This window comes from Mus caroli, unplaced genomic scaffold (assembly GCF_978045245.1).
Source record: "Mus caroli unplaced genomic scaffold, Mus_caroli_1 scaffold_16, whole genome shotgun sequence".
Lineage (NCBI taxonomy): Eukaryota > Metazoa > Chordata > Mammalia > Rodentia > Muridae > Mus > Mus caroli.
In genome coordinates, this window is record NW_028227271.1 from 93,627,618 (window position 1) to 93,636,685 (window position 9,068).

General features: G+C 42.8%; 1 pseudogene; it reads right to left on the bottom strand.

The window, feature by feature from the left end:
* Nucleotides 1-1,778: 1,778 nt before the first annotated feature.
* LOC110310740 (profilin-1 pseudogene) lies at nucleotides 1,779-8,825 on the bottom strand (annotated as a pseudogene).
* Between the last annotated feature and the right edge of the window lie 243 nt (nucleotides 8,826-9,068).

A 9,068-nucleotide genomic window follows, 5' to 3' on the forward strand; every position in this document is an offset into this window, starting at 1 on the left:
GTGCAGACTATGTTCCGTGGAGTCCCAGAACCAAGATGGCTACCGCCAATCTAGAGGCAAAAGCCTCCCAGGCCGGGTGGACACCTGTCCTCTGGCCAGGAAGGTGGCCGGATGTCTGGGGCCCGAAAAGGGTGCTGCCTCAGTAGCTCTGTGGCTCCCGCCTGTCCCAGAAGCTGTCAGCTTCTGTGGTGCACACTCTCACCTGTGCAGACTAAGTTCAGAGGAGTCCCGGAACCAAGATGGCTCACGCAGATCCTGAGGCAAAGGGCTCCCTGGCCGGGCAGACACCTGTCCTCTGGCCTGGAGGGTGGCTGGATGTCTTGAGCCCGAAAAGGGCGCTGCCTCAGAGGCTCTGTGACTTCCACTCCCAGAAGCTGTCAGCTTCTGTGGTGCACACTCTCACCTGTGCAGACTAAGTTCCTAAGTTCGGCGGAGTCCCAGAACCAAGATGGCTCACGCAGATCCTGAGGCAAAGGGCTCCCGGGCTGGGCGGACACCTGTCCTCTGACCAGGAGGGTGGCCGGATGTCTGGAGCCTGAAAAGGGTGCTGCCTCAGAGGCTCTGTGGCTCCTGCCTATCCCAGAAGCTGTCAGCTTCTGTGGTGCACACTCTCACCTGTGCAGACTAGGTTCAGCAGAGTCCTGGAACCAAGATGGCTTCAGCTGATCCTGAGGCAAAGGGCTCCCTGGCCGGGTGGAGACCTGTCCTCTGTCCGGGAGGGTGGCCGGATCACCTGAAGTCTTAAGATCCCGTGACTGGTGTTGTGAGTAGCTGGCAGGTGTCAGCCGACTCTGCACCCTAGCTACCCTGGTGCTGGTCAGCTCGGAAGGGGCTTGTGCCCCTACTCAGGCTGGGTTTTCTGCTTCCCTAACTAATGCAGTCTCAGTTTCTGCACGATTGGATTGGAGCAGGCTCTGTGTTCCACTCACCAGAAGTCTTAAGATCCCGTGGAGGGTGTTGTGGGTAGCTGGCGGGTGTCAGCCGACTCTGCGCCCTAGCTACCCCGGGGCTGGTCAGACCAGAAGGGCCAAACTTGCTTTCTTATACAACCTGGACCACCTGCCCAGGGATGACAATGCCCACAGTGGGCTGAGTCCTCCCTCATTAATTAGTAATCAAGAAAATCTGCACAAGCATACGGACAGACAGGTCAATCTAAGGGAGTCATCAAGTGGAATTCCCTTTTCTCAAGTATGTCTAGGTTTGTATCAAGTTGATAAAACCTAACCAGCACAGCTGTGATCTCAGCACTCAGAGGTGGTGTGGAAAGGACCATGTGTTCAGGTCTGGCCTTGGCAGCAGAGTAAGAAAGCAAAGGCACTGTAAACAGAAGGCTGCCTTATCTCCCAAGCTACTCAAATGCCACACAACAGAACCCATTTGCCCAGCCATACAAAGGGCAGCAGGTGATACTTAGGAAATTGAGATTTACTACGTCCATGGAGTGGTGTAAGCTTATCAAGAAAATTCATTTATTTATTCATTCATTCATTCATTCAATCATTTTGGTGGTGGTGGTGGTGGTGATGTTAGCAGAATCTTTTTTCTTATTCAGAAAAAAAATATGTTTTCTCCAAACACACACAGAAAGGGGTATGGGTAATGGGAGGTAACTGTTTGTCCAGCCCCAGCTCCCAGCCCTGAAAATCCCATGTGGTTTTTGCAGCAATAAGGAATATGAGGTAATGACCCAAACAAAAATGGCTTTGTGGGGGGGGGGTGAAAAGAAGGGGTGCAAAAGCTGAATGGAGCAATGGGAGAGGGGCAGATGGGGTCAGTCAGTACAGGGTGGCCATTCCGTAACATGTTTTGTTGATCAAAGCACCATGAAAAACTTTTTGCCCATTAGCAGTATCAGTGTCTTGGTAGTCATGGTGAGAATGACATTGAAGGTGGGTTCTCCTCCATGTTCTTGGTACAAAGAACCTTTTTAAATTTCCCATCCTGCAGCAGTGAATAGCACATCACAGAACATTTCTGGGCCCCAGGTGTCAGCCCATTTATGAAAAATCTTGACTGGCCATTGCCTACCAAAACACCAACCTCAACTGGCTTAATGCTAATGAAGGTCTTCCTAGGGACAGCAGCCCAGATCGAAGGTGAGTCCTTGTAGCCAACGATGGCTAAAGGTCTGCCAAGAGACTGTCCATGTAAGTGTTCCACCCAACCCTGGCATTGCTGCCAGGACCTCATGCTGGCCTTAGGCTGGGCACAGCCTGGGCTCCAGCTAGAAGACAAGCTCAAGAAAAAATTTAAGACATCCTGAAGGTAACAACTTAACACGATAATTCACAGCTGCATAATAAATGCCACCATTTCAGTTACAGTTATAGTCCATAATCTAGCGCAGATGAGGAGGATTCTACAGTACATAAATGAGGTGAAAAGTAAAAACTAGGCTTTCTGACCTGGAACAATGGAAGAATGTTGTAATTGTATTGTCTCTTAGCCCACAAGAGCTCAAAAGCTATTAGGCAAGGATCAGTAGCCCTATGAGGTGTCAAAAAATACAAAGCCCTCAAGTCATCACAATATTAAGCAACTACTCAATCCCATGCCTGTAATTTCCAGGTAAGAATAGTTATGAAATGAATATTAATCCTGAGAGTTCAACCCTTTCTTTCTGGTGTCCTCCAACATCTCAATTTTAGCTATTACACAGAATTCTTTTACAAAGAACAAAGACTTAATCTACTGCATTCCTTTCCTAGTGGCCTCCCCTGGTTCAGCAGATTCCCCTTCAGAGACAAACATCTGTTTCAGAGGACACAGAACTTTTGTCTTGGTATTCTGCCAAGAACAAATCCTTCCACCTCCTGATTTTGAAGTAGGTTCTTGAACTTTAGCCTCCGAGCCCTCATTCCAAATTGCCAGGGGCTATGAAGGGGAAACGTAACAATAGAAATAAGCCTCTGTCCCTAAACTCTGGGTATGAGAAATACTAATGCCCTAATTTTCTACAAATCAATTTATTCTGTTTATTCAATATCCATGGAAAATTAAACCTCAAAAATCATTCTTGGGGCAGCTCCTCTTCCACTGCACCATGGGAGAAGGCAGTATACCAAACTTTGGGGTTCTTCCAGCCACTGAGAGCTCTTTTGGCACCATACATCTGCCTTCCCTAGGACCAGTTAAAGGCCAGTTCTGACACTGAATGTTAAAGTGAGGAAAACCAAGTGTAGAGTAAGCGACTGGGGCTGGTGCTGACATTAACCAATGGACCCCGTGCTGATGACAGCAGGCAATTTATAGGGTCAGCACTCTCTGTGACTAGCAAGAAACTCTGAACTCTAAACCCTTTGAGGGCTGGTGAGAGAGAAAGAAAAGAGAAAATTCACACACTCATACACACAAACTTAGTGGATGAAGCAAATCAGGTGCCAAAAAGCAAGTGCCAACAACTTCACACATACACATGTAGATAGACAGACAGGCAGGCAGATAGACATACATTCACACATTGGTGAAAAATCCCTATCCATTTTTGGTGAAAAATCCCTATCCATTTTACGTACATCTATGTATACAGAGTTGGTGGATAGAGCAAAACTCCAGCAAATAAGCTCTAACCTAATTTTTTCTCTTAGCCTTTTTCTGCCCCCTAAGTCAGTTCTCTACATAAGAAAAGCTAGAGAAAGTATCCAAGGAGCTAAAGAGATCTGCAACCCTGTAGGTGCAACATTATGAACTAACCAGTACCCCGGAGCTCTTGACTCCAGCTGCATATGTATCAAAAGATGGCCTAGTCGGCCATCACTGGAAAGAGAGGCCCATTGGACACGCAAACTTTATATGCCCCAGTACAGGGGAACACCAGGGCTAAAAAGTGGGAGTGGGTGGGTAGGGGAGTCGGTGGGAGGGTATGCGGGACTTTTTGAATAGCATTGGAAATGTAAATGAGGAAAATACCTAATAAAAAGTAAAAAAAAAAAAAAAAAAAACAGATAAAATTGTTACTCAAGAGGGAGTTACAGCAGGATTATTGATTACATGATTTTCTACTAATATGTATACCTAACTAGATATTTTTATCCATCTCTTATTCTACAAGTTCATTATAAGTTCAAAGCAGCAGTTTTATCTGCCTTTTATTCCACATTTTCAGTACAAGTTCAAAGCAATATTCTTTTATGTCATAGTTTAACAAAGCTTTTGCCAAGAAACAGGCCACCTGTCTTATGTCTTATTTTTTAAGTCTAGCTAATCATCTATTTTCTATTCTTACATTCATAATAGAATTAGCCATTTCCTGTTCATGGCCTTACCATGGTGTACACCAAGATCTGTGGCCTCATCTGGAGCTAACCTAGAATGAATGTTTTCCTCAATCGTTTATTTTTTTCCAATTCTATTTTTCTTCCTAGTGCAATTTACATCCTTGTAACACATGACAGCTTACTGTAATCCTTTCCCAACCTATGCAACCTTTATTATTTTGCAGGAAGAGAAACATTATAATTTTTTATTCTAACTTTAAACTTTCTATCAACTATCTTAAATTCTTGACTTCTTAATCTTATTTGAATCAAATCAGTTATTCTGTAAAATCATTACCAGGAATTATAAAACCATCAATTCATCTAAACAGGATCATTTCATGAAAGTTCGTCTTCATGTTGATCTAAAGGAAATTTGCCCAACAGAATGGGCTAACATCCAGGAAGCAATTATGACAAACTATAGGCAGAAAGGGTCTTTTTTTTTTTTTTTTTTTGCCTAATCACACCATGTCAGAAAAATGAGGAATTCAGCCAGGACAAGTGTGAGAAGGCACATCAACAGCAAGAAGCAATCCTGGGATGAAATCCCTGGGGCTGTGCCTTTTCAGAATATATTTATTGCAGCCATGCAAAGAAGTGGGCTGTCTCCAGGAAGGTTACTTGCCCACTGCAGCTCCTCTGTATGGTGTCCACTATCTAGAGAGTTGTTTCCTCGTCTGTGACTCTTTCTAGCCCTTAGCTATAGTGGAACTCATACCATTGGTGAGCCTGGGACACCAAGCATCAAGGACAAGTGCCCTAGATGCCTCACAGGGTCTGTTCCTCTGTGTTATTTTCCCATCTTCAACACTCATCTGAGACCCCTTATTTAATAGAATCCTAAGACCACTCTGCCTTAGACCCAGCTTGAATACATCCCCTCCCTCTCCTCCCAAATACTGTTCTTAATGGGCTTGTGCATTGAGAACAGGGAGAATTTTCAAGCCACACCTATTTTAAATCTGCCCTAAACAAAACAAAACAAAACAAAACAAAACAAAACAAAACAAAACAAAACAAAACAAAAGCAGTAAAGCACTACTCACTATTTCTACAAAAGAGAAATACAGATTCATGACTATTAAATAGGCATCTTACAACACTGATGAACCTGTAACTAATGGATAAGGTATGCCACTACAAAGCCATTTTCCATGCAATTTCAAAATAATAACCTCTCTTTTTACTTGAAAATACCTTCCTTTGTAGGTGTCTTTCTAGATACACCTTTCTGATACCTTGTGGCATAGTTTATCAATGAGGGGAATGTCAATTCTGCCGAGCAAACTGGTAGCAGTACAAATTCCCTAGGGTCAACTACACTTCAGTTCATGTGAGAGAATGTACCCTGACACTTATACCAACCCTGACCTATAGGAGCTTACAATCTCAAAAGCAGACACAACTATGAGAAGGGCCACAGTGGGGGTTCTGCCATTCCAGAAAGTGCTATGGTTTAGATCAGTGAACCCCTACCCCAGAAGCTCATATGTAAAGGAGATAATGCAATTAGAAGGAAACAGACCTTATCAGAAGAGTGAGACCTACTGGGTATTCTGGGATTTTTTTTTTTAAGAAAATGTAGGTCCTCTGTCTCTTACTCTTCCTGCCCTGCTGTGCTCCTCTGCTCATTGGGTGAGCAGATTCTGTCCAAAAGGACCAATATGATGTTTCAGAGACCCAAATCCATGGGCTTTCTTCACTTTGGACTGGGATCTCCAGAACTGTGGGTCAAAATAAAGTCTTCCTCTTTATATGTTAACTGCCTCCAGGATTTCATCTTAATAATGGGAAACACATAGAAGGTAAATGCAATAGATCCTTTTGTCTGTGGTGACAGCTGGGACCCCCCCCCAACTGTAAAAGTAGCAAGTGTCAAGTACCCCTGTGCCCTTTTAGATCAAGGGTGAGAACATTCATTCAATGTGTAATGTAGCAGTCCAGCGGCTTATGGTCAAACAGGGTTCATCTGAAAGGAGTTCTGGAAATGAAAAGGACAGGGAACAAGAGAAGGAGCCAAGACAATGTTCTGATCGAGACTCAAAGTTTAATAATCAGCACAGTGTTTATAAAGGGGAAAACCTACAAAACCCATCCCCAGAACAGTAATGCAGGGTAGCAACAGCACAGCAGCCAATCCAATAAGTTTCCACTTCTTAGTAGCTCACTATTTCTAGTAAGTCAAAACTCGCAGCTGCAGCCAAGGCAGATGTCTTTGTTCAGGCCGATAAAGCTTATTGTGCAAATGTTCAAAATCTGCTTAGCTTTTACAGGCTGAGGAGGTCACATTTTCTTTTTATTTTTTAAAAGATGGCAGTACTAGTTGCTGGACAGGGGCACAGGCTTTCTTTGTTTTCCATAATTTCTACTAGGGAATTGGCCAGGTGACCATGCTTGTCTTAGGTTGGCTACCCATGCAAGCTCTTACCAGACATTGACTAACCGGTCTTCTATAACACAATCTTTCCCAGTCAGACCAAAGTCACGAAGAACATATCAAAGCTGAGTACTTAATGCATTTCTTCATAGCAATTAATAACTGCCATGGTAAATAGTCGGGCTTGCTGAAAGCGATCCTGTATAAAGGCAACCAATCTATTTAAGATACAAGGCCCAAAGGTTAAAAGTAGCAGAATAATGATCAGGGGTCCAAGTAAAGTTGAAATCAAAGTTGTCAATCATGGGAAGTAGTAAACCAAGACTCAAACCATCCTTGATTCTGTTCCCTGTCTCTCTTCCTTTTTGCTAGTCCTTCCCTAACTTTGGCCATGAAATCCTTAACTACTTCTGAACGATCAATATAAAAACAACATTCTTAATTTAGAGCTGTACATAATTCTGCTTGTTGAAGAAATAAAAGATTGAGTCCTCTCCTATTCTGGATAAGTACCTTAGACAAGGAGGTGAGAGATTCCTGAAGATGAGAGATGGAAGATTCTATTCTCTCAATATCTGTAACTATAGCAGTTCTTAGTAATTCATAATTTTTCCCTGTAATTCCAAGGCTGAGGTGCCTGTATTGGTTCTTCCAATTCCAAGGCCCATTAGGATGGAAACTGTGAGTGCAGTGGCAATCTCTCTTTTTAAACAAGACAGCCCTCCATCTCAATGGTCAAGGAGTTCTTCAAGAGGATGGTAAATAAGTTTAGGGATAAGCTGGAATAGGACACAGAAATATTTAGAAGTATAAAACACCTGTGTATGGTTACAGAATGTGAGTCCAGTGGAACAGGCTCACCATCCCTCTGATGAGGGAATGGCATAGGAAGAGGAACTAGAAATTGATAGTTTGATTACATATTTTTTTAAAACCTTTGTGAACATGGCCTTAGCAAGTTCCTGTCCCTGAAACTTCCTGTAAATAAATTCCTCTTCCAAAATTTTTATTCCACCAATGGGATGTAGAAACATTAGAATGAGAGATGTTAGTGGAGATGAAGGCAATTCCTTCATAATAGGGTGAAGCAGTACCATAACAAAGTCAACACTACCGTGTAATATTTGGATTGGAATCAGTAAACACCCGGAACATGCTGTTCATTAGCTCAGTAAGGGGGTTAGAAAATTCAGGATAGACAGTCATTATAGAGACATAAGTAGAAAACATGTAAGTAGAATTTCTTGGGGTGATAGGAGAAGGTATGGGCTTTTGCTGCTTCTTCTGATTATTCTTAGATTGCTGTACTATTACTCTATTTGGTCCTACAGAAGTTGTAATAGCCTCTATTTTAAGCTTAATGGTAAAAAGTAGCCCATCATCATATCATTTTTTGTATAATCAAAGTCCCCATGTCTTACCCTTAAGCCAATCTTCTTTTAGGTTTTAACCTGAGTTGGTAAAAAAGGGTTACATGCACCAAACTTTCCACATGGTGAGCAATTCAATTGACTAACACCTCTGAAGCAACCATGGGTGTTAGAATTATTTCTTTTAACAGTAATTAGATCCCAAGAAGAGGAAGGGTTCCAAGATGTATCACACATGGTGACACAGTTCCAGTAGTAACAAAAGAAATGCTGTGTTCCACCACAATTGTATTGCTTAATTCCATCAGATTGATCTTTAGGACAGACATAAAATAGGTCAGTATTTAAAAGGTGGCAGTGAGACAGAGGGTTACCACAGCCTATGGTAGCATATTGTGTCCTGTTTTTATCAAAATATGAAAGTGAGCCACATAAGGCACCAGAGGCTGTGGTAATATTCCAGGTATCCAGACCAGCTGTCAATTGGCAAAGATCAAACACAAGGTCTGGCCACCAGGTAAATGGGGGACGACTCTTTGAGGTAATAGCAGACGCCCGTTCCCCTGTAATCATGGAAACCATGTTCCAGGTCAACTTAGCAGGTTGATGAGGATTCATGATCATCCCCAAATATTGAAGATATTATTATCAGGATCTGTAACAGGTTCTGTATCCATCTGCCATACCAGCCTCTTGGGTAGCCATTGGACTTGATTTTCTTTCTGTGAAAAAACCACAAACAGAACCTCATCCACATGTTAAGACAGGGTTGGGACAATTCCATGTGTTAGTCAAGGGGTCTCACCATTTGACCATGGCATAAGTATTGGAAGTTGTTGAGCACCAGTGATGGTCAGCTGCAGACTGATCATTGGCATCGGTTTGCAAACAATTTAAAATAAATAAGGTAAAGGCAAAGTGTGCCTTAGGTGACCTTGTGGGGTACAACTTCCCCCTTTTTTGTTTTATAGATCCAATTTTTGAGAGTGTGATGTGCATGCTCTAAAATTCCTTGGGTTGTAAGGTATGCCAGTTTTGTGTTGAATGCCAAATTCTTCA